Genomic DNA, 17,337 nt, shown 5'->3' on the forward strand with positions numbered 1-17,337 from the left:
CCACGGGACTCACAGGGTAATTTTTAACATAATCGCTCATTTAGGCCACTGCGACCACATCAGTGCGATTCATGAGAGGTTGCTACCGGATGGGAGTCAAAGTAAATGGGAAAAAAAACACTTACCTGGTCCGGCCAGCCGCCGCATCCTTCCTCAGTCCTCTACTTCCTGTCTCGGCTGGCAACAGGAAGCACATGGGCTCCCCATAGCCAATCACAATGCTGCTATATGCGTTGTGATAGGTCTGAGCACTGCAGATCAGCGCTCAGACGGAGAATGGGAGGCTTTGCATTTTCCTCACCAGGCTGTAAAAAGCAAGCCTGGTGGTGAAGATGCAAAGTGCACAGGACAGTATGGCCAGCCCAAGAGGGTTAGCCAAGCAGTCATGCGCACTTAAGGAGTGTAAACCTCTCCTCTCCCTGATCTGGCCAGCCCCGCCAGAGAGCCACTGACTCAATAGTAAAAATAAAATGATAATAACGATACATTATTATTATTTAATGTTTCCTTTTGAGCAGTGGGGCGGCGCTCCTCCTCAATAGCGGATGAGCCGCCACTGGTGGCATTGCCCTGAAGAGCCTGTAATTATGTAGGGGCTACTGCGGCTCATCTGCGTACCCTGTGCCCCCTTTTTTTACCTTTCTTGGTTTGTACCTTGCACCTCAGTGTGCCTGGCGTTGCTCACCCCTTCCTGGCAGAGGGTGGCTGCGGTCCCCGGCGTGTGGTGCTGTTTCAACCTCCAATGTTGCCAGTTTTCAGCGGGGAAGCTGCCCGTGGCCGGTAACAAGGTTAAGCAACACAGGGTAAGATAAGGGTCCTCTTTTTGGGGGGGAGAGAAAGGGGGGTGCATGCAAAGTATTGCTGCGGTTTTTCTGAAGTACTGGATTTATATGCCTGCCTTGTCTGTGTTTTTCTGCTGACTCATCACGACGCCACTCTCCTGTGATTCTGCATTGGTTCCTCTATTTGACCTTTGCGGTGACACTCTTGGCCCAAGTACAGGAGCGAATGGGCAAGAGAAAGGGTAGGGACCCTGAGCTTATCCAACTAGTCAGATTGGTGATTTCCAAGCTAAGTGATAAAGGAGGGTCATCCGATTCATTTCCTGACTTAGACCCAGAGGCAAATGTGCAGGGGGTCCAGAGACCCAGGAGATTTAACACTGCCCCTGTGCTGCATTCCCTCCAGTCAAAAAGTGACCCAGGAAGCAAGCACCTATGGGTAGAGCTCATGGGGGGCGGGGTTCCTCTGTGGTATGTGACACTCCTCATATGGCGCACACTGCAGAGAGGGATCCCTGAGCCAATCCCAGTCCACTAACTGTGGTCCCAGGTGAGGACAGCAATTGACCCACACAAGAGGTCCCCCTTAGCTCCCCCTGCATCCTCCTTCACTGCTCCCCTTGGGAGTGGGCCCAATGAAGTTCCCTGGGTCTTGGGGGCAATTAATCAGTCTTTAAAAGACCTTTCCCCAGCTCAAAGGATTAGGGTACAACCCCAAGCACAGCTAGAAAGGCACCTCCTGATGGTGCCAGGCAAGTTTCAGAGGGCACAGTGTCACCCCCAAACAATCCCTCACCCTCAGCAACTGGTGCGAATGGCCCGGACCTACTTCTGGAGTGCTGTCATCCATTGCCCAGTTACTTTCCCAACTGATGGGCAATCTTGGCAATCCCCCCACTAGTTGTATCTTGACCTCCACATAGACCCCTTATTACTGAGCAAGAGAATGGGGTGGGCAGCAAGAGGGGATAGGAATGGTGATGATGAAGTATCTGTAGGGAATGTATGACGGTATTCCACAAGCCGGAATCCCGCTGTGCCTTCACAGCGCCGTCATTAGAACGAATATGTCTTCAGTTTGCAAGTCGTTATGTCGTTATAACGCTATAACGCTGGATTTTGGAATAGATTAATTTACAATTTCAACTCCAGTCCGCACAACAGTAGGGAAGGTGTTGGACTTTAAATACATTACAACACCATTCCACCAATGCGCCCACCCCCTCCCCCAAGCAAGTCATTATAAAGACTTGTGTGCTGAACGAATGCACACTAAAGACAGCGGGATTTGGCTTAGTTCTTTTTTTTAAGTACATATTTTATTCAGTTTTCTATTTATGCATGAACACAATACATCTGTCAGTGGTTACATCTTCTGACTGTTAATTGCAAGGTCAATAATTGCAAGAATCGGTACAAGTACATATTTAAACATATTTAACACACAATCATTGCAGTAGATTTTTCACATTGTTGTGTGTAATGAGCTATTTACATAAACCAGTCCGGATACATTTTGCAGGTGAGTAAATTTCTCTCACTTCCCCCGCCACGCCCCCTCCCACAAAATATAAATCCTTACCAAGAAAAAGAAACATTAAAACAATGCTGCTACGGTCTGGATGTCTGGGTCGTAGTATACATCCTTATGGGGTGATGAAGCTGGAGCAGTAGGGGTTGTGGGGGGGAGAGAATCCGAGTCAGGGGGAGGGGGTACATAATCAGTTCAATACATAGTGCTTAACTTTAAACAGGTGCCCGGGCAATTAGGCATAGGCAGACAACACCAAGGGGGGGGGGGGGGGGGGGGGGCAATAGTCCCTCAATCTGCAGGATCGGTTGCGGTATGTGCTTTGAAATGTTCTATCATTTGGGCCCATTCCATTGAAATCAGCTTTTTCCTCAGTCCCCTATACTCTTCGCCCTGCAGCGCCTCTCTCTCAGCAGTAGCCCACAAGATTTCCAGCGCTGCATGATCAGCCCCTTGGATAGAATCAAGGAGAGCCCCACAAAGCGGTGAGGTACAACCTCCTTTTGGGGGAGTGGGGATAGACCCAAAAGACGGGCATCGACGGTAGCCCAAGTAAAGCATTGAGTAACTTGCGTGAGGCCCTGCGCGACTTCCGTCCAAAAACCGCTCAGAGAGGGACAAGCCCATATCATGTGGATGAAGTCAACATCTGAGCGGCAACACCTAGGACAATCAGAAGAGGGGGTCGGGTACATGCTTTGTATCATCTGCGTTGTTAGGTAGGCCCTGTGTAGTATTAGCAACTGTATAGACTTAAGTCGGACATTGCAGGAGATCTGGGATGTTCTAGGATCTGCGCCCATTCTCTGATAGTGAATTCCCTGGCTATCCCAGTTTCCCACTTCTGACGGAGGAACCATAGTAAAATGCCCATATGTAGACGTAATCCCAGGTATAACCATCTAACCAGATGGCTCCCATTTCTCATTATGTGTAGAGCTTGCAGTAGTTGGAATGTAGGGGATTCCCTCTAATCCATGTACCAGTGCCGGCGAATGTAATGCGGGATTGCTGCGTGAGTTAAGAACAGTGTACTTGGGACATCATTAGCTTGCGTAAATTCATCATGGGGCATAAAATTACCGTCTAGGAATAAATCACCCACTGTTTCCACTCCGGCGGTTTGGCATATTTCAACAGCAGCTTCCAGTAATGGAGTGCTATTTGGAGAAGGAAGGGAGGGTCTCTTACCCGCCCTGCACCAGGGCATAGTAATGTATGTACTGGTCCAGATTTTAACCGCTCAGGAGAGTAACCTATTTCAAATAAATTATGGCCAGCCAGCCAGTACGCTGACCATTGCAATTGCCCGGCTATACAGTAAACCTTAAAATCTGGTGCCCCCATGCCCCCTTCGATGGTTGGTGATTGCATTTTGGTGAGGGAAAATCTATGTCGACCCGGTCCCAAGAGCAATGAAGTTAGCAATGGTTTGAGTGCTTTGTAAATCCATTCTGGAAGGGCTACAGGGAGGATCACAAATTGGTATAAGAGTCTGGGAAGCATGACCATTTTAGATACAGCTAGTCGACCGGCTGTTGTTAGTGGTAAGGTGTTCCAGAATGCGACTTGAGATTTTAGAGTATTTAGCGTTTGAACCACATTTCCATCTTTGGTATTAGAAGTGGTTCTGTAAATATGGATGCCCAGATATTTAAAAGGGATTGGTTCTACCCTGAACTGCAGCAGACCAAACTGGAGAGTGGGTGAAGTGTATGTGTCATAGAAGGACTACGCCACCGATTTTGAGGCGTTGAGATGTAGGCCAGATATTTCCCCAAATTGTGTGAACAAAGAGGCTATGGGTTGCATGTCCATATGTATGCCTTTAAAGTACAATAAGATATCGTCGGCATAGAGCGACACAGAGTGGTTTACTGAGTCAACCGGGATGCCATATGTGGTCATAGTGCGGCGTAAATGGTGTGCTGTGGGCTCTAAGGCTAGCACGAACAGTAAGGGCGAGAGGAGGCAGCCTTAACGCGTACCATGAAAAATATGATATGCGGGGGAAAAGCTTGCTCCAGTTTTTGCTTGTGCCATAGGAATGAAGTAGAGTAATTCCACCCATTTGCAAAATTCTGGAGGAATCCCAAATTGGGCTAACACAGCCAGCATGTATGGCCAACTCAGAGAGTCAAATGCTTGATGAATATCTAATGAAAGGAAACCCGCTTGGGAGAATGGGCCTGAGCTGCATGTAACAGGGCATAAAAATGGTGAATTTTTAAGGAGGAGCTACGCTTTGGTATGAAACCACATTGATCTGTGTTGATCAATTTAGGGAGTAGGGGGAGTAGTCTCGATGCCAGGATTTTACTTAGAATTTTATATTCTGTGTTAAGAATCAAGAGGGGCCTGTTGGAGGCAAGGTCTGTTAGGGGCTTATCAGGTTTTAATGAGGAAGTCACTATCGCCTCCCTGGTCATGGAGGTTAGGGCTCCCCCTGGGAGCGAAGTAGTATACAGCTGTAAACCTAAAAGTGACGCAAAGGTGGAATAGAACTCAACAGGAAGCCCATCTGAGCCCGGAGTTTTGTTGCGAGCGAGTCCCTTTATTGCGCTGCGGATCTCAGCGGTGGACAGCAGGGCTGCCAAGTCTTCGATATTTGTTTCAGTGACAGTAGGGAGCTTAATGGACTTTAGGAAAATTGTAATAGCTTCCGATGTGACGAGGGAGGCGCAGCGTAGAGATCAGTGTAATAGTCGTGAAATGCCCTATTAATTTCCACCTGGGTGGTAACCAATGTATGGTGACTGTCATGAACCACCAGAATAGGTGTAGGGGAGGGTTGTGGCCTAATCAGTCGGGCTAGCAATGTACTGAACCTGTCTGCTTCTGCGTGTGTGCGCTGTGTGTATGCATTCAAATCAATCACTTGCAGTTGTTTTAATAGCTCTGCATATTTTATTCTAGCTTCTTGAAGTTCCTCCACTCCTTCTACACCCGTCTGGGCTGCCATCTCCAACGTCTGTAGTGCCCCCTCCATCTCTGTGATGCCACGAGCTACCTCCCACCTTGCCTCCACCAGCGTCCCCATAGAGAACCCACAAATGGTCTGTCACCTTGAGGGCTTCCCACTCTACAGATCTAGTTGTGTCCTCATTGTCCGTGAAATATGTAGTGATGGCGTTTGCCAATGCGTTCCTAAATACTGGGTCTTTTAGCTGCAAGGGTTGGAGGTGCCAGGTTAGAATTGGCATGGGGATCCAGCCCCAGTTAAGCATTAGCTCTAATGTATTATTGTCAGAAATAGTTTTCTCCAGGTAGATGCTTTGTGTAATAAATGGGAACAGGTCTGGTGTGCAAAGGAAGTGGTCCAGGCGGGTATGTCGACAGTGTGGGTGGGAATAGAAGGAGTATTCTCGCATACCGGCATGTTGCAATTGCCACACATCTAGCAGGCCCCATCCTTCAGCCCATCTAGCCAAGTCAATAGCCTACACTATAGCGGCAACATTTGATAAGGGAGGGTGAGATCGGTCCAGCTGCATGTCGAATACCGCATTAAAGTCTCCCCTTAACACCCATGGATATTGCGTTGAGTCTGAAAGGGTTCGCAATAAGCGGGAGAGAAAGGCATCTTGATCACTGTTAGGCACATAAACAGACCCCAGCACCACTTGCTTACATATCTAGAGTCCCTTGCAATAGTACATATCTACCCTGGTCTTCTACACTACTTTCATTAAGAGAAACCCCCGCCCGTAACCAGATCGCCACCCCTCTTGAAAAGGCGGAATAGGCAGTAGCATACAGCTGGCCCCTACATCGTCTCTGCAACTTGCAAATTTCAGAAGCAATTAAGTGTGTCTCCAGTAAGTACACTATTTGGGCACGACAACGAAGTACTTGAGCAGCAACTCTATGCCTGTTATGGATCAAACCCATCCCCCGTATTTTCCAGGAGATTATAGTGTATGATTTAGCTACTGACATCGCTCAAAGGATACAGGAGCAACTCAGGCCCACCACCCCCACCTCGCAGGATGTTAGTAAACAGACCAGCAGCAGTTCAAATAGGGTATCATAAACGCAATACTGGGTCAAACAACTAAACTTCGATTGACCAAACTGTGTAAAACAGAAACATAATACACTATGTGAAAACAGTGGCTTTTGATTGTAGGGTAGGCTGCTTACGTGGTATACGTGCATACCAATTGCAAAGGGTGGATTAGCCCAGGACAGGCCGGGCCATGAGACACTACCAATTGACCTTACCATGCTGCCTCTGGATGAATACCCCAACCAGGAAGTATTGTGCACCAGTCGGGATTTGGAACTTTACACCGGATTAAGTTTTCCTTCTGAGGTATGGACATATTGCCTGAATAGTGAGGAGTGAAGCACCGGGTTTTAGAACCCAGCGGCGCCAGGGGAAACGCCCGATGTCTTCGGGTTCACCTGTCTTAGAATACAGAGACACGTTTATTGGCTGCAACCAGGAACAGAGGTCTACGAAGCACAACACGGGTGGTTCACTAGAGACTGCACAAATTCATAGAGCGAAGCATCGTCTTTTAGGCTAAAAATTACATTCCTAGCTAGCATCAGTTACGTACAAACAAACCCATCAGATGATGACATTTCAAACATATCGCATGACGACAAACCCACTTTCCGTTGTCCAGCCCACCAGAAATGACAAGGCAAAATCCAACATTCCTGCTTGGACAGGCCGGATGAACCCATAATAAAAGGCCTCAACCCATATCAGAAATTAAGCCATAAAGGAAGGAACAGAAACAGATGAGAAGCAAGATAGAAGGGTGTGTGCATGCACCATATACTCAGCAATGTCCTGCTCTTTGATCTCTATCTGACCAGCTGCCTAACAAGGAACTGGCTCAACGAGGTCAGCCTCGGGCAAGGGAGTCAGCTCGTCCAGGTCACACAAAAGTCAGCTAAAGGTGTACGTGTCCCAAGGACTCGTTCGGCCGTAGTCATCGGCCTATGTGAGGGCAACCACAAAATGGCTGCCGTACACAAAATGGAACCCGAAGGTTCGAACGAAATCCCTGAATACGTAGTGTTTCCATTGATCGATTATGACGAAAACACTCGTACATGCAGCGCTCGTCATTTGCGGTCCGCTGATACCAAAATCGTCTTGATACGACGACCTTTATTGAACAGGTTCAGAATCACAGAACCTCAGGCCCTCCTTTTGCCCTTACATAGGCAACAAACCCAAACCCATGTCAGTCTGAATCCAGGTCTATATTCATCAGATCATCAAGATGTTGCTGTAGCATCATCCTAGTACTTAGCAACTCTCTCTTGGCAGGTCTCCTCGCACACGAAGTAGCACAAAGGCCACAAATAGCAGGAGCACACTGCACACAAAGACAGAACAGGAAAAGGATAGCTAAGATCATCCCAATGACTATCAGAATCTTCCATCCCTACGTGGATAACAATCCCCAAAACCATCCCATCAACGACCAATTTCCTTCGTCTATATGTACAGACTCGGAGATCTTATGTAGCCTGGAAATGGCTTGGAAAACTGTTGGAGCGTTGTCTGAAATGAAAGCGCAGCAGCTCGATTGAATCAATTTACACACCCCTACTCTATCTGCAAGTATGACATCTACCCCACTCTGTTCTAAAGAGTCATAAGGCGATCCGACTGGAGCTCAGCAGCCAAGTTACTAAGGGCACCGGCAGTTTCGACTATGGTGGACTCAACCACTCTCGTCAACTGTCGAATGTTCCTACTATTAGCCATAGGTCCCCAGAACGGCAGAAAACCCTTCAGAAAATCTCCCAATTCTTGTCCTGCGGTATCTTCCTTACTGAAGACACCTCTAGCAACTCTTGTCTTGTGGTAATCTGCCGCAGTTGTAAATGTGGGAGGCAACAGGAACAAAACAAAAATGTGCCTGAAAAATCAGGGGGCAACCATGTATACACTTTATCGTAACAGATGAAATAGGTACCCTTAGCTGCTAGGAACGCTGGGGAAGTCTGGTACGCAAAAACATACGTCTCAGTACAGACACTCTTCCCTAACTGAGCTCTCGGATTCTTGCCATTACCTTGCAGACAATAATGACCCTGATGGGGCACTATCCAAATCGGAGGGGATCTTTTCGCTCGCTGGTTAACACTCAGACTAACTCCATATCCAGTAACGTTCCATCCAATATATGCTTGTGTCTCATCTCTCGGGATAGTCTCAAAGGAATTAATTCCTCTAATCATGTCGACTATACCCTTGACCAGAGCACTTGTCTTTGGACTATCTTTCACAGAACGTTGGGAATAGACTCCATGAGCATAAATGAACGTCGTTCTGTATGCCCAGACGGAACCATTGTAGCTAAAAGGCAAAACCAGGTAAGGAATACCTTTATCGGTAGTATGGTGCATAAGGCCACACACCCAACACTTAGTCGTGTTCATTACTAGCTGGTGTTGGTGCAGAAGCTGAACAAAGGAATTATTAGTAAATTCCAGTCTTCTAACAGTTTCATGTTCGGGCAGAGGGTGAAAAGAATGTGAAGAAATTGTAGAAGGAGGCATAGGTTGCATAGTGGGCACAAACGTCACTTGAAAAGAGAATGTCACATATCCAATTAAAAACATCATTAAACTAAACAACATGAACAAACACAATATTAAAAAACGTTTTCTGCTCATAACTGTACATATTTTGCTCTTGAAGCTTATTCTTTCAACAGGTCTCTCCATCTCGAAAAACTCCATCCTCTAATCGTGCTGCTCGCGGCGGTAGGGTGTTCCGTGCTAATTAATGCGTCTGTCAGTCCAGGGAAACGCCCTTAGACCAACCAGAACCGTCGACCTAATGTCTTCGGCTTGCACTCCAAAGACTTGACACCGCGACCCTACAGCTGAACCCGGATGGTGGTTCAAAAAACAAAAATCAAAATAGTTCCTCGGAGGAGAGCTTAACCTTAAAAATCAGAAAAAAAGAATGTATTTCTTTATTTGTCCAGCGACTCTCGGTCGCAAATTATAACGCTCTTTGCCAGGCAATGTCTGTTCTCGGAACAAAAGTTCAGGTTCAGAAGTGTCCAAACGATTCGACGGAGGCACAGATTCTTGCAAAAGATCGTCACTTTCTCGTTCAGTGTTCGTCCCAATCAAACGGGCATCGCTAAAAGGCAGAAAACGAGGCACGGTTTCAGTCTCAGAGTCAGGAAGTCCTTTCTGCACCCACCGGTCGTACGGCAGAGGCAAAGGGGTCCTCTTACAATGTACGCCGTGGATCCAGTTATTTTTACCGTGCACTCGTACTGCGGAACGGGTAGCCAAAAGTACTAAGTAGGGGCCAATCCATCGGGGCTGCTCGTTCTTGGTCCGCTGGAAATTTTTAATTAAGACCCACGATCCAGGTTCGATGGCGTGTCCTGGATCTTCAGAAGCTTGTGGCAAGGTATCATGAACCTGTTGATGCAAAACACGCAGTTTAGACGTCAATTCGTACAGGTAATCAAGCAATACAGGATGCTCTATCTCGCTAAATTTTGTCGGCCGCGGCACTCCCCAAATATTTGCCGGGCGACCAAACACAACCTCATAAGGACTAAGTCCCATTCGTGAATGCACAGTCATTCTTATGGACAAAAGGGCTAATGGCAAGGCATCTGGCCATTGTAAACCAGAGCTCGCCTGAATCTTGGCTAGCTTTAGCTTAAGGGTACCATTATAGCATTCAACCAAGCCAGCTGATTGGGGATGATTTGCAGCGTGGAACTTTTGACGGATTCCCAACCCATCACACACTCTCTTCATCACTTCACCCACAAATTCACTCCCATTGTCACTCCAGATCATTCTCGGAAAACCAAACCTAGGGAAAAATTCCTTAATAAGGGCTTTAGCTGTGGACAAGGCAGTGTTATCTTTCAAAGGGTAGGCTTCCACCCATCTCGAAAAAGAGCAAACAACCACTAACACATATTTCAGGTTGTTGCACCTCTCGATGTGGGTGAAATCTAGCTGCAAAGCCTCGAACGGATACGTTGGAGGAGCAAAATGACCAGCTGGAGTTGGAGTTCCCTTACCAGGATTGTATATCAAACACCCCATGCAATTCTTAACCAAATTCTCTGCACACTTAGGAATACCAGCATTCTGCCATACTGGAGCTAACAACTTGCAAATCCCTTTCACACTGATATGAGCCATTCCATGAGCCATCGTAACCACTGGAAGTACATACGCATCGGGTAACAACCATCTCTGATGCTCTGACAACTCAATCCAACAACCATTCGAATCCAATTTACCCTTGCTTTCTCTCCATTCATTCAACTCTTTCTCTGTAGCTTCAGTTTGGATAGATTTCACACTCTCAATCGTATCTTCACACATACTTCTATCCGGAACCCCTCTCGCCGGACCCGCAACATACATTCGACTCATCACATCTCTCGCAGTTTCTTTCGCAACTTCATCTGCAAACGCATTACCACGACCAACATCATCAGTAACTTTCTTATGCGCACTGCATTTCACAATCGCAACTTGCAACGGCAAAGTAAGAGATTCAAGAAGTTCATTCACCAACTGACCATGCTGAATCTTAGTTCCATGCCAAGTTAGGAACCCACGTTCTTTCCACAAACGTCCAAAACTATGAGCAACACCAAACCCGTACTGGCTATCGGTATACACAGTCACTCTTGTCAATGCAATCAACTCTGCTGCTTGCGCTGAATTATGTGGGATACGTGCAGCTTCAACAATCGTATGCAAAGTCGTAACAGCATATGCCGCAGTCGTATCACCATTCGGAAGCTTAAAGCACGAACCATCAACCCATAAGGTACCATCACACTCTGGAAGAGGAGTGTCCCTAAGATCTATTCTCCCTTTCGTTTCTTCCTCTGTCCTAAGGAAGCAATCATGCTGTTCAGTAACATCTGTCTCAACTGAAATCGGCAACAACGTAGCTGGATTCAACGTGTTGCATCTCTTTACATGCACATGACTCGCTAAGAGTGTCAATTCGTAACCCAAAAACCGAGCACTAGTTAAGTGCTGTGTCTTGGTACGATTCAACAAGGTATCCACTGCCTGTGGAACCATCACAACCAATGCATTATCCATCACCAAACCAGCAGACTGTCGAATTGAAACAGCCGCTGCTGCTGTAGCTCTCAAACAACTCGGCAACGCTCTAGCTACCGGATCCAAAGTCGACGAAAAATAAGCACATGGACGTTGCTTATCGCCGAACTGCTGTGTCAAAACTGACAATGCACATCCCTATCTCTTGTGGACATACAATGTAAAAGGCTTACTGTAGTCGGGAGTACTCAACACAGGAGCCGAACACAACGCATCGCGTAGTTCTGAAAAGCTCTTCTGACATTCGTCAGTCCAAGGAATAGGATTTGGAGTATCCTTAACAGTAAGACCTATCAAAGGTTTTGCAAGCAATGAAAAATTAGGGATCCACTGTCTACAGTACGACGTAATACCCAGAAAAGCACGCACTTCTCTCTGTGTCGTAGGCACACTCATTTTCGCAATAACTTGAATTCTTTCTGGGGTCAATTTTCTTCCCTCCTTCGATAAGAGGTGACCTAAGTAGGTAACTTCTTGTCGACAATATTGCAACTTCGAAAAAAAACACCTTATGATGGAAATCAGACAAATGACGTAACAACGACAAAGTAGCCTCTCTACAAATCTCTTCGTTATCGGCAGCAACTAATAGATCGCAAACATACTGAATAAGAGCAGCACCATCAGGTAAAACAATCGAATCAAGTTGTGTTTTCAAAGCCTGACTATAGATCGATGGACTCTCACAATAGCCTTGAGGAACGCGCTTAAACCGGAAACTTCGGCCTCCTAAAGAGAAGCCAAAAATATCCCTACTCTCCACGGCAATCAGGATGCTGAAGAAAGCATTCTTCAAGTCAATCACCAATAACCACGTGGCTGAAGCCGGAATCAAAGTCAGTAAAGCAGTGATATCAGGCACAACAGGAAATTGCGGAACTACAATCTTATTCACCTCGCGGAGATCGATCACGAACCTATATACAGGAGGTTGTGAAAAATCAGTTCTTTTCAGAACAGGCAAAACCGGACTTTTGCACACATTACCTCTCGTTTCCTCAATCACACCTTTCTCAATCAGATCATAGATGATCGCCAGAAGTGCTCTTTCACCATCACTGGAAATCCGATATTGGGGAATACGTGGCAATCTAGCATTCGCCTTCAACGTCACAACATATGGCGGTATCTCCAAGAGACCCACATCATTAGGACCAGTAGCCCAAAGAGAATCAGGGAGAGAAGACAATTCAGCTGGAAGTCTATCTTTAGATAAATACATCAGAGAGATCACTCTCTTACCCAATGTAAGCTGTACTCCTGATGGAGAACAATGTAGCGGTGCATACAATCTTTTCAACAAATCTACTCCCAACAAGTTCTCACCACAACCTGTCGTCAGAATAAGGGGTGCTTCGAATTCACAAGGTCCAACAGAAATAGACAACGGACTAGAAATCGGATTAGTAACCGGGGCGCCAGAAAAACCTACTGAAACATTCGTTAAGCCAGACAAAGGTGTGCCAGGGAGTTTAGAGTGCATAATAGAACTCTTTGCAGCACCAGTATCCAACAGAAAAGGCTCTGACACACCTGATGCAATCACTTTAACATAAGGTCCACTCTGATCTACTGGAACTGAAAGAACTCCCTCTCTTTGTCTATGGCTGTCCTAGCAATCATTACCATCCATATCCTCACCTTCGACATAGTAATCGTCCGTATAGTACTGAGCCGTCCTACCAGACGCACCATTCTGCTGATCAAAGCTATTCATAGAATTCTGTGGAGGCAAAGGACGCACATTCTGACCATGACCTCTACCTCTAGGAGCTTGCTGAACACCTCGACCTCTCACACCAGAAGGACCATTTGTTCGCTGCAACAAAACCGGACAACTACTCTTGAAATGACCCTCTTCCTTACAATACGCACACTGATTAGGGCCTACAGGAAAACGCTGTTGAGAATACTCGAACCTTTGCGAGTTTCTCTGATATTGCTGAGGTTGCTGATAATCGCGCTGATTATTACGAGGCGGATACGCTTGCTGCAAAAGAACCTTTGTCTTAAGCTCTTTAGTCTTCTTGTCTGCTCTATCTTTCTCGTCTTTATCCCTATTCTCGTAGTACTGTGCAGTAGCCAATATCTGCGCTGACGAAGAAACAGCCCAAGCACTCTCAGAATCCTTCAACTTATTGCACAAATCTGGAAGCAAATTATGCACAAACTTGTCAACGAACAACCGTTGACCACCTTCCGTACTCATATCCTGACCACTATGGTTGATAAACGTCTCTTCGAACCTAGTGAAAAAGACAGACACACTTTCGTCTTTCTTCTGCTTACACGCAGACAATTTGTCCAAATTGACACGCATAGCAGGCATCAAAGTCTTCATATAATTAATAATCCTACCAGGGAGGTCAGCAACTAAATCCTCTGGTTTAGCACCACCAACTTGTCTAGCATCTGCGGCCCTAATATTATTCCATGTATCACCCAATTCCTGTGCATGATCCGTATGACAAATCAATTCCCATAAAGGCTGTGGAACTACATTTCCAAACAACATGTCTATATCAGCCAAATTCATAGTGCATGAATCTGCAGTCTGAGATAATTCCTTATAGTACCCTGCAGGATTTTTACGTGGATCAGGCAAAGTCTGCTTAAGGGCTAAAACTTCAGCACGCTTCCATGGAACATGTACCCAAACACGCTGAAAATAAGGCGGAACAACTGGATTAGCATTTGGATCTCCCGCTCTCCAAACTGGGGGAACCTCTCGCATCGGGTAATGTCGCGCCTTTCTCCTAACTGAAGAATCATGCTCAAACAGTCGCTGAGAAGGAGATTCACTCCTAAACGACAACAACGTCGCAACTGTTTTCTCAACCTCAACACCCACTATAGTTCCCTTCGCAAACTCAGACTGTATACGGAACAACTCAGGCGGAGCTTGTCCTAACTCACCATCTTCCCATTCTTCACGAAGGAAAGAACACATTGTCTCAAAAACATATCTCTGCTTCGGTGCTCCCCATTGACAGAAAACATCCATAACACACTCAAAACTATACTTCAAAGGATAAGTAACCTATTTACGCGCTAAGTGATCCAACAGTGTCCGCTCATCGGGACCAGGCAATTGGCTACGCAATTGCTTACGCTCTGCAACAGGAGACATACCGAATGACCCAAAAAGAGGGGAAAAGAGACCGGCAACAGTATCGGTCATTCTCTGTCGAACAGAAGGAGACGCTGACAAAAGGACAGGAGACAAAGCAGAATGAGAGGAAACCAAAGTCGGAACAGTCGCAGAAGGAGCAGGCAATACAGGCGTAGGAGTAGCAGACGAAGGAGGTAGAAAAGGCGGCGGCCCTTGAGGAGGCTGCGCCAAAGGAACAGGAGCCAACGGAAGAGGAGCTGGCTGTTGAGGAATAACAGGTGGCAAAACAACCGGAGGTTGCGCAACTATAGGTGGCGGAGGTGCTGTAGCACTCTGCACATAAGGGGGTGGCAAACTCAATAGGTGCGACATTAAAGGATCTTTCACAAGATCTTTCTTTTCTTTCTGCTGTTGAGGTGGCAAAGCTGGATAGCACTTGTCTATCGCCAGTTTACGTTGCCTAAGCAACTGTTCGCCTTCTTGTTCTTCTTTGTTATCCCTAAACTGTATAGCGGCTTGTACCATTGACATACCTTTTTCTCTATTATTTCGCTTTGTTAACTTAATTTCTTTTTGTTTGGCTTCCTTTCGCCATAAGCGGAAAGAGTCAAACATTTCCGTCCGGGCTTTCTTCTTGAACAGTTTAACTTCGAGATTGTCTAAAATCTCTGTTTTAAAGCTACCATATCGGGACCACTGTAGGACACCGTCTTTCCTGGTATACCTAATCCATACTTCATTATACGTGATGGGGCCCACGCCATGTTTTAAATAGAGCTCATAGGTCGGAGTTCCAATCGGAGGAACCGGACACGAATCCTCCAATCGGGAATCCCTATTACAACCACAACAAAATATCTTTACAAGTCTGCTAAGACCAGGCATCTTCTCTCACTAGTCTAGCTTCAAACTTCAAGGGAATATCAAAGACGATAGTCTCACGAATACACGAGTCCCTCGGCTTTGGGGCTTGCAAGTCCCAAATCAAAGAATCCCAAGGGGATACCCAAAACAAAACTAAGGACTGGGAGACGCTCCACTCATACTTAACTGAAATGTCGATGGCGTCGCCGGAAGACCCGTCTATTGTCTCGCTTTACAAATCATCTAATGGCTCCAAGACAGGGCGACAGTCAGGGCAGCAGTCCTTCGTAGCCGTCGGAAAGTGGGGAACCTCGCATCAAAGACTTTCGGACCACGACGACATACAGGGGTCGATGAAGTGGCAGGCCTTCCTCCAGAATTTTCACATGAAGCTCCTCACGATCTTCAGGCTTGGACCGGTACCTCTGAAGTCGCCCCACGTTGGGCGCCAACTGAAGAACCAGGTTTTAGAACCCAGCGGCGCCAGGGGAAACGCCCGATGTCTTTGGGTTCACCTGTCTTAGAATACAGAGGCATGGGATACTTCCCGGTGACGTCAAAGACCAAGTTTATTGGCTGCAACCAGGAACAGAGGTCTACGAAGCACAACACGGGTGCTTCGCTAGAGACTGCACAAATTCATAGAGCGAAGTATCGTCTTTTATGCTAAAAATCACATTCCTGGCTAGCATCAGTTACGTACAAACAAACCAATCAGATGATGACATTTCAAACATATCGCATGACGACAAACCCACTTTCCGTTGCCAGCCCACCAGAAATGACAAGGCAAAATCCAACATTCCTGCTTGGACAGGCCGGACGAACCCATAATAAAAGGCCTCAACCCATATCAGAAATTAAGCCATAAAGGAAGGAACAGAAACAGATGAGAAGCAAGATAGAAGGGTGTGTGCATGTACCATAAACTCAGCAATGTCCTGCTCTTTGATCTCTATCTGACCAGCTGCCTAACAAGAACTGGCCTCGGGCAAGGGAGTTAGCTCATCCAGGTCACACAAAAGTCAGCTAAAGGTATACGTGTCCCAAGGACTCGTTCGGCCGTAGTCATCGGCCTATGTGAGGGCAACCACAAAATGGCTGCCGTACACAAAATGGAACCCGAAGGTTCGAACGAAATCCCTGAATACGTAGTGTTTCCATTGATCGATTATGACGAAAACACTCGTACATGCCGCACTCGTCATTTGCGGTCCGCTGATACCAAAATCGTCTTGATACGACGACATTTATTGAACACGTTCAGAATCACGGAACCTCAGGAGCCCCCTTTTTAATACACTTACATCACTTTCAGCCCAGAGGGTCACTACTGCTGTGTAGACACTGATGGGAACAATGCTATGCTACCCCTCGAGTCCGAGTCCGATTACACCTCCACTGAGGGACTGGAGCTGACAGACGGGTGTGGGGTCCACAGATCAGATGCTGAACGAAGGGCCTCACGTCTGGCCTCCAACACCATCTGACGAGAAGGGGGACTAGTCACAATGGGCCAGATGTAGGTAGCCCTTTACCGGTCGGTAACAGCCGATTTTACCGAATTTCGGCCGTTACTGACCGGTATTGGCCATTTGGGATGTAGGGGACAGAAAAACATCCGAATCGGTAATTTTACATTTTGTCAACAATGGCGGCATTCTATGTCATTGCGAGGCGGCTACGCCTACAGGCTGAAGGTGAGAGGGTCTGGAGGAGGGAGGAGCAGGTGTACAGACAGAGGATCACTCTATTTCAGCTAACTGACCCAGAGATCCTGCAGAGGTACAGGCTGGATCCCCAAACCATCCTGGACCTAATCAGGGACCTCCACCCACTATTGGAACATCCAACCACAAGGGCCCACGCCACCCCCCCCATGTTCAGGTGTTGTGCAGCCTACACCTGCTCGCATCTGGAAGTTACCAGAGTGTGGCTGCTGC

Source organism: Lissotriton vulgaris, chromosome 1_1 (genome assembly GCF_964263255.1).
Source record: "Lissotriton vulgaris chromosome 1_1, aLisVul1.2, whole genome shotgun sequence".
Taxonomy (NCBI): domain Eukaryota; kingdom Metazoa; phylum Chordata; class Amphibia; order Caudata; family Salamandridae; genus Lissotriton; species Lissotriton vulgaris.